General features: G+C 38.1%; 1 protein-coding gene across 44 annotated transcripts in view; it reads left to right on the top strand.

Moving 5' to 3' along the window:
• The window catches only part of LOC144248939 (uncharacterized), a 409,608-nt gene that overhangs the window by 93,061 nt on the left and 306,362 nt on the right, over positions 1 to 10,185 (top strand). For 32 of the 44 annotated variants that reach the window (XR_014957940.1, XR_014957939.1, XR_014957937.1 and 29 more), the window contains exon 1: positions 8,983 to 9,350. The exons of 6 other annotated variants lie outside the window; for them this stretch is intronic. The gene's annotated coding sequence lies outside the window, so the exon portion shown is untranslated. Of the gene's footprint in view, positions 1 to 4,934; positions 4,993 to 8,982; positions 9,351 to 9,433; positions 10,183 to 10,185 lie in introns of those variants that run through there. 6 more of the 44 variants (XM_085589610.1, XM_085589677.1, XM_085589639.1 and 3 more) reach the window with 4 other exon arrangements.

Genomic DNA, 10,185 nt, shown 5'->3' with positions numbered 1-10,185 from the left:
TAAGGCCCAAAGAAAAGACTCAAAGTGTGGCAGAGTGCTTGAAAGTGTACACACACAGCAAGAACTGCAGGCAGTATGGACTGCCCTGCTTGACTCAACCAAAGTTTATCACTGCCTTCCAAGGGCAAGACAGGGTATGGGGTTTGTGCCCAAGACCCCCATTTATTTCATGCTGATTTGAACCTATTAATTTGGCCTTTTATCTTAAAGTTGCACTTCTGCTGTCTTTGGATTCAATGGAAATAATGATTGTGGACCTGAGCATCAACCGTTGTCTTCCATGAAAGGGACAGAGATGTAACTTCTCTTTAAAGACTCAAATAGTTCAGTGTTAAAAGAACCAAAGAAAAATTAAGTTTTTTCATTCAATGGAAAATAGGTAGAGTTATAACTAGTATTTTGGTTAAGAAATTATATATATATTTTTGAAAAATATTTTTTAATAGTAAGAAAAGTTACAGGGAGAACTCATGTAGTGATGTACCCTCTGGAAGAGGGAACCAGCCAATGAGAAAGATCTCCAATACCAGTGATTATGAATTTTTACTCTCTTCTGGAAGAGTTTGGAGTCTTATTTTTGACTGCAAGATAGTTTGATTGTTCTAGTTCACTTTCCTGGGTGAATAGACCAAGAATATAGCTTTGAACTTTCACATTTTTGCATGGACCCCACACCATCTCTCAAAAAGCATGTTAATCCTAGGGAGGACCAAAGAATCCACTAATATATGCACACTGCCAAAATAAATGATGTCCAGATTCCTGAGCTAATCTTTGCCTTTGATAACATGTATCAGAAAATTTATTTGCCAAAGTAGTGATGAAAAGTTTTCTGATCATTCTGAAGTATCAGCTGCAAATAACCTAGACTTTTTTGATTTTTGAGATAAATCAGGAAATGTGGAGTACTTTCCTCCCTTTTCAATCCTTAGGAATCTCCATAGAAAGCTTTATAGTGAAACAATTCAGAGAGTAGCAGTAGCCATTCCTTTTCTGGCATTATTGCCTTACATGTGAAATTGTGTGACAGTTCTGTCAGTGTTGGATATCTGATTGTTGTTACCTCTAAAGGTAATGGCAGAAGGAGATGCCAATGTTTTTTCTTATGGTTTTTCCTCATTGGCTATGATTGTTTTGGGTTTTTTTTCTTTTTTTCTCATTCTAGCTAAAAGTTCACAACTCACAGTATTTCTGTGCTCACAGAAATTAACATGAAAGCATAGTAATGACACATGGTTGTGTCTGTCTTGAGGTGCATCTCCAGCATGGAACTAGGTCTATTTTTTCTACATTTTACACAAAAGACATTTTTTTTTACATTTTTACACATCAAATAACACTGTTTTCTGCTTTGGTCATTGCTGATTTTGCTGTGATGATTTCTCTAATTACTTTTTTGCTTTATGAAACCTTCCTGCTTTTTGCACTGTTCATTCATTTTATATTTTCTTATGTATTTATGGTTGTGTATTTTAACTGATTTATGGTGGATTTTTCCATACTGTAGAACATCCCTTTCCATTTTTAACACATATGAAGGTTTTGGTGTAATTTTGCAGAAATCACTGAAACTTGATCTTTGAGTCTGTGTTGCTCTCTTACTCCTTACTGAGGAGGGTGGGTTTTTTATTTTTTATTTTTGGGTCATTGCAAGTTTGGCTTTTTAGGGAAAACACAGCCTATTTTTTTACAAAACACCTTGTTTACCCTGAATAGCACTTTCTTGTTTCAGGACTTTCTGATGTATACAGCCACATGTGAGAACAAAACTGAAAGGATTTACTGGTTATTGCATAAAACCTATTTGATAACAAGTCCATATTATATACTCTAGATTGAGATTTTCAGATAAGAGACTGGGGTACAGAAAGATTAAGTTGTTTCATTGAAGATTAAGGAGACTAGAGGTGGAGCTCTGCACAAACACTGAGGGTGTTTCTTACAAGTGTTGATGATCATGGGCTCATCTACTAGGGTATGAAACGTGGTTACAGGGGGAAAAGTCCAAGTTCTTGTTATCCTGGGGAGAAGTTCCAGTAACAGCTGTCATGGTTGTATTATTTCTTTTGTTAGGATGTTCTGTCTCTGCCCTGCTGTGATCAATGGCATACAGGAATGCAGTAAAGTCTTGAACTAAACCCACCCAAAAATCTCCAGAGCACTCGCAGGCAGCATGGACAGATGGGGAAGGTCCTTGCCTGCCCACACAACTTCCAAGTAGTCCCTGCACCTTATCTCTGTGCTGTGGGGGGTGTGGAGGCAGCTCCAAGGATGTCAGAGTGCTGAAAGGAAGAGGCAGGGCCACCTCAGGAGGGTGGACAGTGGGAGCAGTTTCCATAGGTGCCACAAGGTACACAAGAAGAGAAAGGCAAGGACTCTCAGCTGGGGCTCGTAACCTTGCCCTGGCCTTGAGGGGTGGAGGACAAAGGCAGAGGAGGACAAGGACACCACACTGCACATCTGAAGCCCAGCAATGGCTTCAGCCATTTCTCAGTTGCTGGAATTTGGGATGACATCTCCAAGCTGGAAAACTGATTTCCCTGTCACAGAGTGTGGATAACCTTTGGATTGCAAATCTGAGTTGATGTTGTCCCAAGCTGCTCCCATTGCCAAGCTGTGTGGAGAAGGTGTGCTTTTACGTCCACTGGAACACCACAGTAATGAAAACCTTTAAAAAAGTCAGTAGCAATTACAATAATTTTAAACTTAATCAGCACTCTATTAGTTAAAACTGGTTTCTTATTATTCTGTACAAGTGTGCTTGATAGATATCAGGTGAATAAAATATATCTGCTTGTGGTGTCTTTGTCCCCTTTTTAGTTTTTTTAGTTTAGCTCATGATTTTATTTAATGGAAGAGACACTTCTCACATATTGGCTTGACAATTTACAAGCATTTGTTTGTGCTGAATTAAGCACATTTTTAAACTTTGTGTGTTGCTGCTGACAGTTTGGGGATTGATTTTTATCCCTAGAGAGATGCCTTTTTGTCTTTAAGGCAAATTGAAGTTGACTGCTGGAGCATTCCCTGGTAAGAAAGAGAATCTACTTTAGGGATATTTTTCTACTGAGAATTCATTTTAACTCAGAAGCTTCAGCAAGGTCATGTTTTTCATGACACTTAAAAAAAAAGTAGAAAAGCTCACAGACAAAGAAGTAGCATCAACCTCAGAGAAAATATATTGGAGCAAGTATTACTGAGCTTTTTCCCATTGTAGTTCTCTGTCAGGGAGGTGTTCCTGGATATACAGTAGGTAAAAATTCCAGACTTTTCTTCTGAAAGTAGATGTTAAATGCTGGTGTAGGCAATGGCAGAAAGAGGTTTTACCCATGCATGTGTTTTCATGTATGTTATGAGATTAAATTTTAAAACTTCTGTAGCATTTTTAGGATATTCAAACTTTTTCAAGAACAGATTCATTGCTTGCCCACATTGGCCACATGGGATGGGGTTTGCAGACATGAAAGGATTAATGTAATGAGATATGTGTGAGAATGAAGGATCTCCATCAGACAGGTGCTTTAGGAAGTCTTCATTGATGTCAGGAGGAGGTAACTACCTGCTTCTTTTTAAACAGTAGGGCCTGTGGCTGGACATGTTGAGCTAGACTCACACCCTAAATTTGCTCAATCTATATTTCCCCACCCCCAGTCAGCTGCCACCAGCCAGTCAGTTTTTGTACACAAAACTTAGATTGTTGATATATTGACAGGGATTCTTGGAATTAATTTATGTATCTTTCCCTTCAAGGTCTTTTTTGGCACTAGATTTGTTTTATGGGTCTATTTTTTTTACAATTATAAATGCAGCTAAAATAAGTAGTGCCTGTGTATATATCTGTTCTATTCTGTGGCCCAAATAAATAGCACCTCTCACCTGAACAACAAAGCTGACTCAAACTATCCTGGCTGGCAGGCAGGTCTAGTGAGGGCTTTTGTGGTGTTACCTGGCAGGTTACTGGTGAGGTGATAGACAGACCCCATTAAAATCTCATTTCATGCTTGTATCTAGAATGACTGCACTCTCTTTAATGTCTTTGTATTCACTCATGCTTCTAAGAACCAAATGACATAAAAAATAAATAATAATCTTAGTCTTTCAATAAAGTACCAAATAACAAACTCACACCCACTTGTTTTCATTTCTAGGAAATCAAATCAGCTGGAGGAATTTTTTTTACCACAGTGCCTCTAAACAAGTGGTAAAAACTAATTTCTTCAGACAACTTTTATCCTTCTGGTTATAAAATCTTCTTAAACAAGCTGCACACCTGTGTAGTCTTCCTTTAAACCTTCTTTGGGATGTTCTCATTGGATTTTTCACACATTTGAGTCCTACATGTTTGAGCTGTCTCTATGTTTTTTTGAAAGCCTGGCTATCAAATACTAGAATTTTCATTTGCCTCTTTGATTTTTTTCCCCTTTCTCAGATTTCTCCTGCAATGTTTGTGGCATTCACTCTTAGTAGTAACTGGACAAAGACATTTTGCAAAATCCAAGAAACAAAACTCTATAAAGAAAATACATGTACCTTCAAACAAGTGCTTTGCATCAACAGCAGAAAGCATTTGGTCATGTTCTCACTTTATTAATCAACTGCTAAAGTTTGCTCTGATTAATTTTGGAATTTGGATCCTTTTAGAAATTAAGTTATCTTTAACTTAGAACATAATATTTATTAACATCAGGAAATTCCAAGTAATTCTTTTGTCCTTCTTTCTCCTATTTTTTATTCGTGCTAAATGTTGATTTTTGTGAACTGTACCTTTTCTACCCTAATCAATCTTATTTCTCTTTTGTCCTTTAATCTGAAGACTTTTGGTGTTTAGAATTAACTTTGTTCTCAATCCTTTTCCATTTTGTGCATGATTATGCAGCTAATTAGAGGTAATTGTTTCCTTGTTCCTACAGCATCAGCCAAGGAAGCAGATCTCATCTACCTCTGAGGGTTACAAGGAACCTCCATCCTAGAAAAAGTGCAGCAAAGACTTTGGTAATTTGGTATTTCTCTCTGGCATGTTCATTGTTCTGTACCTGTAACAAACATGCCTTAGATGGTTTTCACCTGCTGAATAAGCTGTGGGAGATAATGGAAACCTGGCTATCCTGAGCCAAGGACTGGCAGCATGAATGTTATATTGCTGTCACAATTGTTTTTGATCAAGATTATTTTTTTTAATCAAAGCTTTAACATTTATTTGCTTTTTTATCAGGTTCCTCTCTTGGGTTTTATTTGTAATTAAGAATAAATGCAACTTTTTCAAACTTCCAAATTCCAGGAATGAATTCTTATCTATTATCTGGGGCTCAGAAAAGGTATTTAACTGGGTCTAATCATGGCAAAATGCAAATTGTCATTAATTACGTTTATAAACGTGTAGCAGGAATGAGAATAATTTACAGGAGCAGGCATAGGAGAAGACCTTTAAGTAGCAGTGCATGGCAAATGAGATGCACAGCCTGCATTATCACCAGGAGCTGCATGGCTAATCCAGCAGCCTCGGTGCTGGGGAAAATGTACCCTGGGATGTCAGGTGTTAAGGGGAAGAATGGGCCTCTCACGTTCTTTGCACTTACAAGCCGGCTGTAACCTTTTGACTCTCTCTCTCTTTCTCTTCTTGAGTTTTGTTTCCTGAAAGGAAAAGGGGGTGGGGGAATGCAGGGGAAGAAGGCTTAAAGAGTGAAGGATCTGTTTCAAAGTACTGTAGTGTATTTGCAAGCTTTTTTTTTTTTTTTTTTTTTTTTTTTTTTTTTAGTGGAATGAATTTTATTTTATTTTATTTCTTAAAGGAGCAGTTGCTTTTAATGTAGAGTGTTTAGAGCTTGACTTAAGATATGAATGTCTGCTGAGTATCACTATCAACACTATAAACTTTACACACGTGATTCTGCCACAAGTGTTTTGCACATAGTTTGTTTATCTTCCTAACTAAAATTAATTTAACCACATTTAAGAGCATAATGGAGGAGGAGAGCTAGGTCTGTGAATTAATGTTGCTTTGCCTATTGACCAGTGCAGAAAAACAACTCCCAAATACCAAGAAATCTCTTTTATTCTCAAAGGATCCCTTAATGTAGCATGATCATATATTGAACACATTGAACTTGGGTGTAATCCAGGTCTGAAGACCTGCACATGCAGAGAAAAGCTTGTAAAATTCTTGCACATTTAATCTCCTTGGTGACTCTGAGTTAGTAAGTGTGAAAATACCTTGATGCGAGGAGCTGAGCATTTAGTCAAAAAAATGTGACAAATAAGGGGGGAAAAAGGTGACTTGTTAAGATAGATCCCACCAAATTCAATTACTTTTGAGGAAAAAGGGCAGAATGTGGAAAAATGCATGCAAACTTCTATTACCCTTTTCTGAAATAGTCTGTTCTGGGCTGACCCTTATTAGAATGTTAATTTGGAAGCATTAAAGGTGGTGGTTATTTCCATTAATTAAAAGGAATATTGCTCATAGCAGCGTACCCTGAGAATGCTAAAGGAGTTTTGTATATTCCTGGTTGCCTTCTTTGGAATGAGCATCTTGTTCCATCTTCAAACTTTGTGTCTTTCTTTGTTAGAGATAATTTTGAAATGGCTCACATTACCTTTGCGGGGCTGAAATGTGGCAGCAATGGAGTGGAGCCAATGGAGTGGTAATTTTGCAGCCAGCAATCAGGAAAAGGAAGAGTCCTTAGCCAGGAGACTCAAGAATGCCAGGAGGAACCATTATTCTATTATTATTTCTAGTGTGGAAGCATTGTTTTAAGTTACATCAAAAACATCCTTTACATTTCTTTGTTATTTGTGTTGTAAATTTTCCATATCGACTTTTCCAAAGGAAAGGTGTGAACGTATCTTGAAGTGGGTTGCTTGGGATGCATCTTGCTTTGGAAATTGTGGGTTAAAGGGAAACCTAGAATCAATGATAATTCCTCTGCTTCAGCCTGGAAATTCACAGAGACTGGCCAAAGATGGAATGAGTTCTTCTTTTCTTAACACATGCTGAGAGCAACACTCTAGACAGCCTCTCTCTTCACAGGCCAGTCCTCCCATTTTTTTCTACTATTAGGGAGTCCAACCTTTTGAGTTTTAAGCACCTAATTCTGAAAGTTTTCTGTGAGCCTTACACTTAGAGAGCTAAAGGGGAAAGAACAAAGCCTATATTGTTATTTATGTAGAAGGACTTGTTTTTTATCTCCTGGAGATTGCACAGATTTCAGAAGATTTATATAGATAGTTTTCTTGTTTTCAGTTACTGAGAAGTCCAGTGTCAGTAAATATTTTATATTCTATCCTGCTTTAATTCCATTATGCAGAGCATGTGTTGGGAACCAGTATTGAAGGGATTTGCATACATAAGATTATTATCATGATCCATTTTTTATTGATAGACTTTGAGGAGGTGAAGGCTTTACAACTGCAAGACAAAGGCAATTTGACATATGCAGAAATTGAAGTGATGCCTCCCAAATAATTTAGGCCATTTGAAACACAAATGGGAACAAAACCAAAATAACCTAAATTCCAATCCAGTGTCTTCATCCTGAACTCATTTTTTTCTTTCAAAATTAAAGTTTTCATGATTATTGTTTCTACTGCCAGGGCTTTCCGAGGATATAAATGTGACCTAATTTATTAAATGCTGTCTTACGTGCAAGACAGAAGTAAAATCCTTACCCCAGGGCACTTACTCAGTGGCCCTGATCCTGCAATCTGATCTCTTGAATGAATGTCTGAACTAACACGGGCTCTGCTGCCTGTTCTGAGAGTTGGGATTTTAACAGGGAAGGGACATGAAGATTGCAGGTTGTCTACAACACCCTCAGTCAACTTCTCTACATGACCACTACTTTCCTACATGGTTATGTGTTTCCCTGAGACCTCTATGAGCTTTTGTGTAGCTATTTCTCCATTACCTTCAGTAGATGGTGAAGTTTGGGCTAAAATGTTTTTTCTTCTGTGTATAAGCCTTGATCTATGGCACTACTCAAAGATGCTTTGCGATGCACCTGGAGATTAAAGTGCATCGCCCCTGCAGCGCATTGATCTCGCCTGGCCCAGAAAGGGGTTGTCATAGATCTGCTTTTCAAATCAGGACTCCCTCATGGCTTTTTCCAAGGCATCATCTCCATGTCATTGGGTTGGCAGGATATGAAGCTGAGGGTCTTTTTGAAGTTTTCCTTCACACCAAGGGGTGTAACCTTGTTGTGTGGGAATCATGGCAAGTTACACCCTCTCTTCCCTGTGTGCTCAGGGCAGGATAACTTCATGTAGTGTTCAAATATTCTTTTCTATACTTTTCTAAAAGTAAATTGTTCAATTTGTTATGTTGGAGTATTAAATCGTAGAATGGAATATGAATGCTGGGAACTAGTTTCTTGCAAAGGATTGAAACACAGGGGAAGAACTTTAATTAAATAGTCCTATAAATACCTATGCCTTTGCAGCTACACACAATAGTCTTAATTTAAAAAACATGATCATGTGCTTCATCAAATATCACTCAGACCAGTATTATTTAGTTTTTGCATAATCATAAAACAAATACCACTTTAAAGTATGCTTATGAATCTCACATTTCTTTTCTTTTTTTTTTTTTTTGAGTATAAAAAAAATTAGTTTCCTGAATCAAGTGACTCGTTATTGGAAAAGAAAAGCAACATTTCTTTACACAAAACTCTTCTTTCTTCAAAACTGGTACAGGGAATGTATTTTCCAGCTTTCGGAGTTTATTTGATTTTGAACACTTTTGGTTATGTAAGTTTTAATAAGTAGCTTTGGTGTACCCCTAAAGGCACACCCCACACACTTATGTTGTGTGACCTAGGGTCACAAGTAATGGCTGCAAGCTAATTGATTGAGAAAGGCTTGTCTGACTGGGCCCCTTTGAGTCCTCCCTTTACATTCCTAAATTTCTGTAAAGGAGGCAGTGGCAGCTTTGCCTGGTGAGAGGAGGGGTTGGGGGAAAGGGAGGAAGTTTCTCAGTTTCTGATTATGCGCAGAGTTTCCTTGTACTGAGCTTATGTTCTCCACCCACTACTTAGTAAGAACTCCTTAACAACTTAAAGCTTTATCCCTGTGAGTACCAGAAAAGTGATCTGAGTATTTATTGAGCAGAAAGAACAAACTGCTTGCTCCAGGCAGGGAGAAAGCTTATGGAAATGATATTAGACCTTCAGCAAAGTGCACAGCTGCATCATACAGAAGCTGAGACTCAAACTGACAGGCAAATAAGCCAGATCACGGAAGGGGCCTCTGTGTGGCAGCTCTGAGCTACCAAGTGTTGGACAACTAGGCAAAAAGTGCAATGGAACAGGGCAGAAAATAACACACTAACTTCAGGCAACTGTTGCTCATTCATGGTGAGTCCAGATTTGAAATGTTGTTTGAAATGTAGCTTTTTTTTGTTGTTGTTGTCTCTAAAAACCCTTCCGTTTTACCGCAGCGATCCTTCTGCAGAGCTCATTGTGTTCCAGATGATTTCTCCGGATGTGCACTTCAGTCCTGAACGACACAGAAATGCACAGGGATAGCCCTTTCCTTGCTGCTTGCTCTCTCATGCTTTTCTTGCTTCAGGAGACAGGTCCTGTTTCTAAAAGCACACTGCATGGCTTCTGATTTGGAAAGGAATAGTTTTGCAGCCAGAACTTGGTGTGCAGCTGCATGGAGGTGAATAAGTGAACTTAATTTCTGTGCAGTTTTCTGCAGTTTGAGCTTTGTGGCACCTTTCCATTGCTCCTTATTTCGCTGCCTTATCTTGAGAATGTATGGCACGGTCACTATGAAAAGAGCTTTGTGTTTGAATTCCTGGTGAGCCGAAGGGTCAGGGCCTATGAGTTATCTGCCTGCCAGCAAGACTCATTGCCGTGTCCCTTTATTTTTCAAACTGAAATAGAAAAAAACATGTGTCCTCATCCCTTTTTTATAAATCTATTTTGAATTCAGGTTTTACATGCTGTTTGTGTATGCTTTGTTCTTTTGACAAACTTGGGCTTTGGGAGGAGGCCAGTTTTATTCTATCCATATTTATTTTATTTATTCAAGCTTTCCTGCAGCTTTTCTGAATTCCTTTGTTGTGATGCACGTAATTTTTTCTTAAAACAATGTTCTGAGATTCTGATTTCTGCTGGGAGGAAAAGGATTTATGCAATTATACATATTTCCAAAATTACAAGAGAACTATCTAAATTTTAGGTA

This window comes from Lonchura striata, chromosome 1, assembly GCF_050655825.1.
Source record: "Lonchura striata isolate lonStrDom1 chromosome 1, ASM5065582v1, whole genome shotgun sequence".
In the NCBI taxonomy this organism is placed as follows: Eukaryota; Metazoa; Chordata; class Aves; order Passeriformes; family Estrildidae; genus Lonchura; species Lonchura striata.
This window is presented reverse-complemented; position numbering and strand designations above follow the sequence as displayed.